Genomic DNA, 10,880 nt, shown 5'->3' with positions numbered 1-10,880 from the left:
GAACTTTCTTTTTCTTTGTAAGCTTCTTCTGTTTCCTTGGATTCTTTTTGGTTTTAATCTTTTTATAATAAACATCCTCGGAAACAGGTTTGTGATTAAAAYTGTTTTGAAAATCTGAAGGTAAATCAGAATCCTCAGTCATATTGTTTTTAACAATAAAATCTTCATGACTGGGTAAATCATTTGTAAGATTAAACTTATCAACGTCATCATCTAAACAAACATCTGAATTTAAAATATTTGAAAAATTAATTTCTTCATTAAAACCATTTATTTCTTCTGAGGCATTAGCTTCACTTAAAGATTTGTCGCACGAAAAATACTCAGACTCAGCATGTTCCGTTTTCTTTATAGAATTTTCTAAAGATTCAATTTTTTCTAAAAATTCTTGTTTTGTTTATCAAATGAAAGTCTTTCTTCATTTAAAGTCTTTTCCAGCTGAACCACTTGTTTTTCTAAAATAAGAGTAGGAATATAAGGTTTAAGTTCAACTGGTTTTGCTTCAAGCTCTGCTTTTGAATAACTATGAATAAAATCTGTTGAAACTACAGAGTCTTGATCTTTGTAACTTTCATTTAATTTAGAATAATTAAACGGAACTTGCATTTTATCTTTTCTTTGACGATTAAGATCTTCTTTTTGTTCAACCTCGTCAGAAGATTTTTTAAACTTTACAGAATAATCGGGATCGCAAAAAATACATTGAGAATTATATAAGGTCGGGGCAGAATGTAAAGCTTTTTCTAAATATTTAGGATTTTCAAACCCCAACCCTTCCCGAGGATTAAAATATCTTGCTTCAGATGGTTTGTTTAGAAAGATGGTTTGATCAGTTTGTCCTCTTTTGTATAAAATTTCTTCTTTAGCCTTCAGAGTTTTATTTAATTGAATTATTTGAGAATCAAGCTTACTTATTCTAACAATMTGATCTCCATTAGTTAATTCTAATGATTTATATTTTTCCTTCAAATCAGATAATTCGGAATTTAAAGCATTGGATTTTTCCTCAGACAATTTAGACTCAGATTGTAAAGACTTAGCCCAATTCAAGTTTCCAGCATTTTCAATATATACTTTGGTATATCTTTTTTTTTGCCTTTTTAATTGATCTTCAAAATTATTTGAACGCAATTTTTCTGATTTTAACTCTTGCTGGAAAGTTTGAATTTGGAGTATCATCTTATTCATCTGTTTGATGCATGATTGATGTATTACCTCATCATTCATCTATGATCCTTCTCCTTGCAAATCATTATCTGATTTAGCCATCAAGCACACATGTGCAACAGCTTCAGCTTCTTCTTCCTCATCTGTCAGATTTAGCCAATGTTCATCGTCAGCCATAAGAGCTTTGCCGGCATCTCTTTGTTTGGATAGAAGAAATTTATTCTTGTAGTAGTCGGTATCACGATTTACCGGCTTCTTGCAATTTATAGCAAAGTGGCCTAGCTTAGCACAATTATAGCATTTGGTGTTCTCATCAGCTACACCTTTGCTAAATTTCTTCCTTTCTTCCGGCTTTTTCTCATATTTCTTCTCGAATCTCTTTTCTTCATATTTCTTCTTCTCGCCAAACTTGTCTTTGTAGTCATACTTTGAGCCTGACGAGAATCTCTGATTGTTTGAGTGTGGCCTTTTGGAGAACTTTTTCTAGAATGCTTTGGTCAGCATTGCCATTCCTTGCTTTATTTCTGACATTTCAGAATCAGATTCTGAGCTGTTACTATCTTCTGTTTCAGACTCACTTGATTGACTAACTTCTTTGACTTTCTTTCCAGATCTGCTTTTGTATCTCTTCTCCTTTCTCTCAGATACRAGAGCCAAAGGATCAGCAACTTCTTTCTCTTTCTTCTTTGCATTACGGATCTCCAAAACATCTTGCTCGTTTTGTTTCAAAGTTTCATATATCTCATGAATATCAAAATCAGATAATTGCTTGTTGAATCTGATATGATTAGCAAATGGTTTCCACTCTGATTGGAGATTGTTAAGAAACTTAACATTTATCTCTATAGTAGTTTTGGAAATTCCGTTCTTTGTCAGCTCATTTAGCAGTCTGGCAAGTCTGTTATATACATCATCAAGACTTTCTCCTTCTCTAGCCTTGAACTCTTCATATGCTGAAATGCAATTGGTAATCTTCAGCTGAGTTCCCACTTTCGAACCCATCATCATCTTCTCTATTTGAACCCACATGTTGTGACCTGATGATTTATAGCTGTCAATGCTCGTGTAGATATCATTAGTCAATGCTTACATCATATAAGATTTGCAAAGCACATCAGCATGGGCTCTTTCTTTATCTTCAGGTGAATATTGATGTTTCGTTTTAGGTACTTTATGTGCAGGTACGCCTGCTACTAAATCAGCTTCTACCACTATAAAGAATTCAGCAGGACGTTCTATTAGAGATTTCATAATCAGTTCTCCTTCTTTCAACCTTTCAATGAAGTTCAGAAATCTGTCTCTCCATTGATTATAGTCACCACGAAAAAGAACAGGTGGCTTGGTGTCAGTACCAATAGTCGTTGCTTCTTTTGAACTCATCTTATCAGTTTGTATGAAAATAGGATCAACTGTAATCTGTGCGAATCTGCTGAAATGGTGTGCGGTTTAGCTTAAACCGCTCAAGGCTTCTATGAATCCGCTCAAGTATCCCGATCAAGCTATGTACGGTTTAACCTCTGACTCGAATGCGATTGATGCAATGAATCAACGGGTGAACAATCCGGTTGCTTATCCGCTCAAAGAATCTACGATTTAGCTCCTCATCCGCTTAGGCTTTGTACGTCTCCTTCGATTTAGAAACAAGAACAAGGAAGCTGAGTTTTGATCGGTTTAGCCTGTTGGGCCAACCTAAACCGGATGGGCCTTTTGAATATGGACCAATTGAACGGTTTAACAACTAAAAAAAATTAAAATCAGATAAAAAACAATCAGAAACACAAAAACAGAAAAAACTTTAAAAAAAATGGATCAAAAACATTGGTTTTAAAAAAAATTCAAGAACACGAAAAATTTTTAAAAAACACAAAATTCGATCAAAACTTGAAAAAGAATGATCAGATCAAGAAATTGCGTGAATAACAAAGATTCGCGACTCTAAAACGCACACTTTGATCATGATCTTAACACGAAAACACAAAAATTTTAAACAAAATCGGATCGAACTCTGAAAAAAATGAAGAACACGAAGACCAAAAAAAAATTCAGAAAATAAAATCTTCAAAAATCTGATTTCTTCATCTGATTTCTTGCACACTCTGCTTTGATAACAATTGTGTGTCCCACAATTCACTGATCAATCTTCATTAAGGTCCATAATATGGCAGATCTGGATATTTCTTGTAAGAACAATAAGAACACTCATATGAATATTGAGAGGAAAAGTCAATGCATTCAAAGCTTAGTCAAACCTCTATTACGTATATGAAATTTACAATAAGCTCTCTTCTCTACAATTACAAAGGACACTCCTATTTATATGGTCAAACTACTAAACAATAGTCAAAGTCAAACCTGCCTAATAAAAGTCAAACACGATGACTTTTACAATTATAGACAATATTTAACTTTCAAGACGAATATAATTTAATACTGATTTTCAGTCCTAACATTCTACCTAACACTGCTTTGTATCTTAATGAAAGTTGGCTACTGTAGATGGGTAAGATTGCATTTCCTTGACTTGTAATATAGTGCAACTACTTTCAACAATGAGTCTGTCAACTTAGTAACTCGGTTTGCACGTTACATAGTGATAACATTGTTAGTCCCTTTGACAAGGTAAAACTATATTCCCAACCATAGGTTTCTTATATATGGTAAGTTAATGATTTCATTTTTTTTGAAGCACAACTTAAAAATGCAGTCACACCTTGGGCGGAGGCAAAAATAGAAAAAAGGAATTCGTATTAGCGTAACACGGAAGGTATTTCCCATTTCCAAAATTGTAATTTGAAGTAGATGACGGGTATAAGAATGAAAATGTCGATTTGTATGCTTGGACTTGTACATGCACGCAATGGAAACTTTATGGCCTACCTTGCAGTAATGTAATATCGATTGCTCGATATTTAAATACTCAAGAGTGAAACCGATGGGCTACGGTCTAGTTCAAGTCTAATTTTTATGGAGCAACATATGGGGATCAAGTAAATCCTCTTTCCGCCTCCAGGTAAATATGTGTTTCCCTACGAACATATGATCATCTTTTGCTTTTTATGGACAAAAGAATCTTTGGAAGACTATAGAACCACGGCCATATCCCGTCATGAGATGATGAACTAATAGTGAAAATTTGCATTCAATGCTGCTAGAGAGACATTTCCGTTATAATTGTCCAAGTTTGATGTTAGCTCCTAGACCGATGCCAAGATCATCAAGTAGTCGTAGAAATTTGGTAGCGAACCACCAAATGTCATCCATCTCAACCGAATGATACACAAGACTGTGTAATTGGTACTTACGATTTAAGTAAGTAGAAAAAGTACTTTGTTTTTTAAAAACTTTGTTATTTTTATAATCTTCAGTTTTAGCACTAGTGTCTTCCATTCTATTAATACTAAATGACAAGTAGTTCTTCAATAAATCATTAGAACATAACCATTAATGCAACATATATTATCGAGAACAACAACAATTACTTACAAAGTACTTGAAACTGAAATAAACCTGCATAGTTGTATAAGGATAAGAATACAAACTCGAGCATGATTTGAAACAGATAAATTGCTTTACATTTATCAACCTAGTTCTTTTTCAAGCTGATCTCTAGTGAAAGACCTTTGAGATGTTTGGCTCTTCTCGATCTTGAATTATTTTCTAGTGCGAATCTCTTCATCCTCTCATGTATTGTTTGAGAAGCATTTGGTTTGAAGGGAAGGAAGCCATTGTTTAAAAATGAGATGTGAACAATGAAAGGTTAAAAATGAACGTGTGAAAAATGAAAGGTTAAAAATGATTGTGAAAATGAAATTGAATATTCAGATAGAGATACCCAAAAGAAGTCGTTACAGACGATTTTTTCAATTGACTTGCGGACATTGACATAACTTGATGGGACAAATCGATGCAGGAGAATCGTGTTGGGATTTTACCAATATTGACAAAACTTGACCATACAAGTCAATACACAAGAATCTTGTCAGGATTTTGTCAATATTGACATAACTTGACAAGATAAGTTGATGCAAGAGTCTTGTTGTATTTCACCAATATTGACATCGTTGAACTTGACGTGACAAAGTGGTCAATGCAAGAGAATCTTGTCGAGATTTCGCCAATGTTAAGGTTTTGGTTGGTGATGATGTGATAATTCCATAGACACGAATTTTAATAAAACTTGATGTGATCGCAAAATCCTAATATATACACATCATATTAATTAAGTCATAATCGTAGCAATTGCGTAGAATAACAGACTATCAATAACCTTAAGATTTGATATCTCTTTTGTTATGAAAAAATGGGATTGAGAAAGTTTCACGTATGGAGTTTTAGATGTCCATCTCAACCGCTTCCGGATACCGGCATCGAGTTGTATGGTTAGTATTTCCGTGTTCCTTCGACACAAATTGTAAGAAATGTCCAATTGTTTTTTCCGAATTTTCTTGCAACAGTTGAACATTCGCAGTTGTTCACAAAAAAATCCACCATCAAGGGTATTTTACACAACCGTCGAATAAGTGTTATGTCGATGATAGGGAAATTTATGTTGACCTACTTGATATTGACGATCTTTGCATGCAACTTATGGACCATGTATTGGATGACATATGCGATGACTAATGCAAATATTTGAGAATGTATTTTAAGAAACCAAATGCATACTTACAAAGTGGATTACAAACATTGCTTGACGAAAATGAGGTAAATATACGCCATTTTGTTGACGAACATACCGCCATTGAATTGTGGACTGAAATAGAGAAGTGGAATTCTTAAAAACAAATATCAACTGACCATTGAAGAAGTCGAATGGGGTGGTGCATAAACAAGCCCTCTTGTAGCGGTATACGTTGGTAGATATCGGTGTACAATGGCAAACATCAACGAACGATGATAGACAGTGTTGACGGTGATAAATGATATTGGACGGTTGTTGACGGTTATAGATGGTGGTGGTGGACGTCGTTCGACGATGATAGACATTGGGGTACGTTGGTTAAAATCGGCGAACATTGGTACATGATGATGGTTGACGGTGGCGACATAAGTAAAATTAGAGAAGATGAGTTAAAAATGAAGGGGAGATAATGATATTCGCCCCCTTCTAATTTAAAGAAATCAAATTTGAGTAGTAAAAAATCTCAATTAAGAGGTTGGCGATATTTTCTAAAATTGGTGATACATAGCAACTTCTCATGAGCTGGAGATTTTAGGGTAAGTGGGGAATTAATGGTTGACGATAATGTGGTGACTTCTCATGGGTTATGAAGAACGATTTCGGTCAATAAAAAAATCGCCAAAGACCCTCATTTTGGAATTTTGCTTTTTTGGTGAATTTTCTCTTTTTGAGAATGTTCCCTGTTGTACATACATCTGGGTCCCACAATACTGAAAAAGCAAAAATCGCCATTGGAGAGTTTAGTGGTTATTTTGTGAGAATATGAAAAATACAATCGTTTTGTAAAAATCCATTCATATACTGGTCATTTTCATCAAATATCCTTTAAGGTTTTGCTATATACATACCTGTCTATGAGCTATAGACTCATATATTAACTTTTTGATTTAAATATGAACAGCTCTGAAAATATAAATGAATTGGACCAATTACATATACCTTATTAAGGGTTTTCTTAAACTCAACCTCATTTTTTTAAATACACCCCCTCACCCCACCCCATGTAATCATTAGGTAATTATTTATTTTATTTTACTTCACGAATATATTTTTAACAATAATTATTTAATTATATATACATTATTTTATTTTATTTTACCAATATATTTTTAACAATAACTATTTTCTTTTATATACATTATTTTCTTTAATCAATATGTTATTTTTAACAATAATTATTTCATTACATACTATTTTTTAAATTACGTTATTTTATCTTCTAAAATAATTATATTTAGGTGTTTATTTAATTATATAACAATTACAAAATTATATAAAAGATAATCAAAATAACTTAATTGATAAATCAACAAATAAAGTGCAAAAAGTCTAAACTCAATTAAGTGAAATAAAATCCGTAGTACGATTCCTAGATAATAGTTGTTCGTACTTATTTATTCGAGTCATGTACGGAGTAGCCAATGAGGTTGTGCAATCATATTTGAAACGAAACCTTTGTGGCATGATACAAGGCATCAGGTACCCTTCTGCCAAGGATATTTTGACGAAATGATTACTATTAACGTGCCCGATTGCAACAACGACATGTTCATACCTTGGTGGATGACTATCGAAGTGGTAAGAATGTCATGCTACCTGCATTTGTTAAAAAATGTAGTATCACGTTCTACCGTGAATCAATCAACACACCCTTTCCAGGCATATCCATCCAATGTTCATTGGGTGGAATGCTATCCAGCTTAAAGAAGTTCAAGGAGATGTAAGTATGATGTTCTCACTTCAATCAATCTTCAAACTTCTTATAAAAATCCATGGCAGATTCAAGATATGAACATTCAAGATCTTGAGAGAGTTGAGAGAAAAGGTCAATCTTCATAATCTGGTCAAACTTTATTACGCAATCAGATTTTACAAAATGAGCTCTTACACAAATTACAAGGAATTAACCCTTTATATAGGGTCAAAGATGTAAAAAAAGTCAAAGTCAAACAATCTATAGAAAAGTCAAACACGATGACTTTTATACAATTATAGACAATTTTAACTTTCAAGACGAATACAATTTTACACTGAATTTCAGTCCTAACATCCACCCCCTTTGTATTTAGACTTGAAAGAATTTGTGCACTTTGAGTCTCGTTTGAACTTTGTTGCTTTAAGCACTCTATGTCTTCTTCAAAACAATCTCCAACTTGAAATCTTCAGGCAATCGTTTGTTGAGAAAGATCTTCTAACATTCTCCCCCTTGCATGTAGAACAACGATGGTCTTCTCTTTTGACAATGTAGAACAAAAATAGTAACAATCTTCAGAATTGAACTTTAACAAACTTTCTCTTCAAAGGTAGTCTTCATCAGCAAACTGTTGTAAAATTGATCTTCACATTCAACAACTTTCAGACATTGTAGCACAGGAATAATCTTTTGTAATAATCTCCAGTCGCACTCCTTTTGAGTCTTTTGCCATCGTTGAAGTTACTCCCCTTAATCTTTACAACAAATTCCCCTTATAATGTTCGGAATTGGACATTTCATTCATTATTACATACTCCCCCTTGTGATGAAATGAGAATCATTACATCATACACAAGAATGAATGAAATTTTCGCAAAAGCCATCAATTCATAAAATTGTAAGTAGATCTTTTCAAATCCACTTGTTTAATCTTTTCAGATTAAAGGAAATGGGAAGGTAACAACCAATTTCAACGAATGAAATTGTTTTCAATCTTATAAGCACATTGGCCTGTGAGTATAACAGATATACTCAGTACAACGGATGTACTGTATATATGAGACTTTAAACGGCTCATCTCACCAGGTCTTCCATTCAATCATCGATATCTTATAAAAAGTACATCTATGAATTTTTTGGCAAAATAACATATAAAATGCAAAATCTATGTAGTGTAGAAATATAAGGCAACTAATGCTTCTGTTTAGGATCAAAAAGATAAACCGTGTGGACTACACAAATTTATCAGACTCAATTAGTGATCAAAAAGACTTTAAGGGAGGACATATATCCTTCTGATTCAATATCAACTTTCTCCGAATGAGAAATTGATAGATTGTAAGCTGCGTGCCCCAAGTGTTGTTGAAACACTTATCTGTTAATAGATAAATGAGTAGCTGGTGGGTTGTGACAAGAATTGGCATGGGCTTTGCCTTTTTCTATATTAGTCTCGAAAGAATTGAGAACTAATAGATTATGTGGTATGCCCGGTATGTTAGAAGATTGGAACATGATTCTTATGTTCTTTTAATCCTGACACAACTCTCATCAATTCTTTTATCTCATAACAACTACCCCTCTCATTTTCATTTTAGTCTCAGCACACAAACCCATTTTGTATTTAAGCTCACTCAGATATGGTTGTCCTATTGGGTAGGTTTGTCGGTTCTGACATTCCATAGAGGAATTTTTGTTAAGCACTCAGTCCCTCCTAAATACAGTATGCTCATATGATCACAAGAGTTGATCAAAAATAATCAGATAAAGTAGAATGATCAGATAAAAATTGATCAAGATATTTGGCACAATCAATGAAAGAATGATGCAACAATGATCAGATTATTCGATATGCGAGAGAAATGAATGAAGATCTGTAAGTACGAGTTTACAGATTCTGATTAAAAACATGAAGTGTATATCAATTAAGGTAAAAAAATCAGAAAATCAACCTTTGAATACAAACGAGCGTATTATCACCGAAAAATATATTATTTTAAGAGACGTGATAATAACAGTTTCAAGAATAGCTGAAACGGGTATTGGAATTATGCTCGATGAGAAATTACGCAAGTAAAATCTCAGGAAATACCTGTTCAGAAAATGTACTCGTTTCCTTAAAAATAACTCATTTTCCAGAAACATTTATTCAAAAACTTCTAGAGACTCCCCCTAGAAAGTAGATTAAAGTAATTTTTCAGTTCAACTCAAAAAGAATATGAAAACATTTTAAGCACGGGTCCTAAACTGGGTGTTTAGAAACCACACTCAGTAAAGCACGAGTCCTGAACTGTATTGTTCAGAAGCCTTGTTTGGAACAAATTACAACTCCCCCTGCATTAGTGTAATATTTGGGTTACAAGTTTTGATTTGAGATTGTGGAATATATATATATATATATATATATGTGTGTGTGTGTGTGTGTGTGTGAGGATTAGTGTGTGTGAGGATTAGTATGTGTGAGGATTAGTGTGTGTGAGGATGTCATAGCCGACTTTTTTGTGAAAAAGGCGGTTATGGCACTTGCTATAAATAGCAAGTGCCTTTGAAAAAGAAAAGTTTCTTTTTGGCTACTTTTAGAAGGAAGTCTGAGTGAAAAGAGTGTAAGAAGTTGATGATAGTAGAAGTCAATTCGAATCAAGGTGAGTGTATTCTGTTTTGAGTATAAATTGTTGGTATTCAATGCATTGCTATTAGAACTGCCTTCTTTTGAATCATATTAAATGTTGCACGGATTACTCCTTAAACCGGACAAAGGCTAACCGGATTTCATCTAAATCGGTCAAGAGTTGTCCGGATTCAACCTTAAACCGGACAAGAGGCGTGCGGATTCTTCTTAAACCGCTTGAGTATCGAACGAATTTCATTTAAACCGGCCAAGGGATGTCTGGATATGTCTAAATCGCTCAAGATTTGTTGTTCGGATTCCAAGTCCGGTCGACTGTCCGAATTATCATATTTTTGGTTCCAAGTTTTTTGTCCGGATTCCATATCCAGACAATGACGACCGGATTTCCCTATCTGACTGAATTTTGGTTAAGTTTTATTATCAGAGAGATATAATGGTGGTGTTACCGCGAGAGTGATGTAATGGTGGTGTAACCGCGAGAGAGATGTAATAGCGGTGTAACCGCGAGAGAGAGGTAATGGCGGTGTAATCGCACGAGAGAGGTAATGGCGGTGTAACCGCGAGAGAGAGGTAATGGCGGTGTAACCACGAGAGAGAGGTAATGGCGGTGTAACCGCGAGAGAGATGTAATGACGGTGTAACCGCGAGAGATATGTAATGGCGGTGTAACCGCGATAGAGATGCAGTGTAACCGCGATAGAGATGAAATAGCA

The sequence above is a fragment of the Cynara cardunculus genome, unplaced genomic scaffold (genome assembly GCF_001531365.2).
Source record: "Cynara cardunculus var. scolymus isolate 2C unplaced genomic scaffold, CcrdV1 Un_Scaffold_1829, whole genome shotgun sequence".
NCBI classification, from domain to species: Eukaryota; Viridiplantae; Streptophyta; class Magnoliopsida; order Asterales; family Asteraceae; genus Cynara; species Cynara cardunculus.
The sequence above is the reverse complement of the archived record's forward strand: the minus strand, read 5'-3'. Positions refer to the sequence as shown.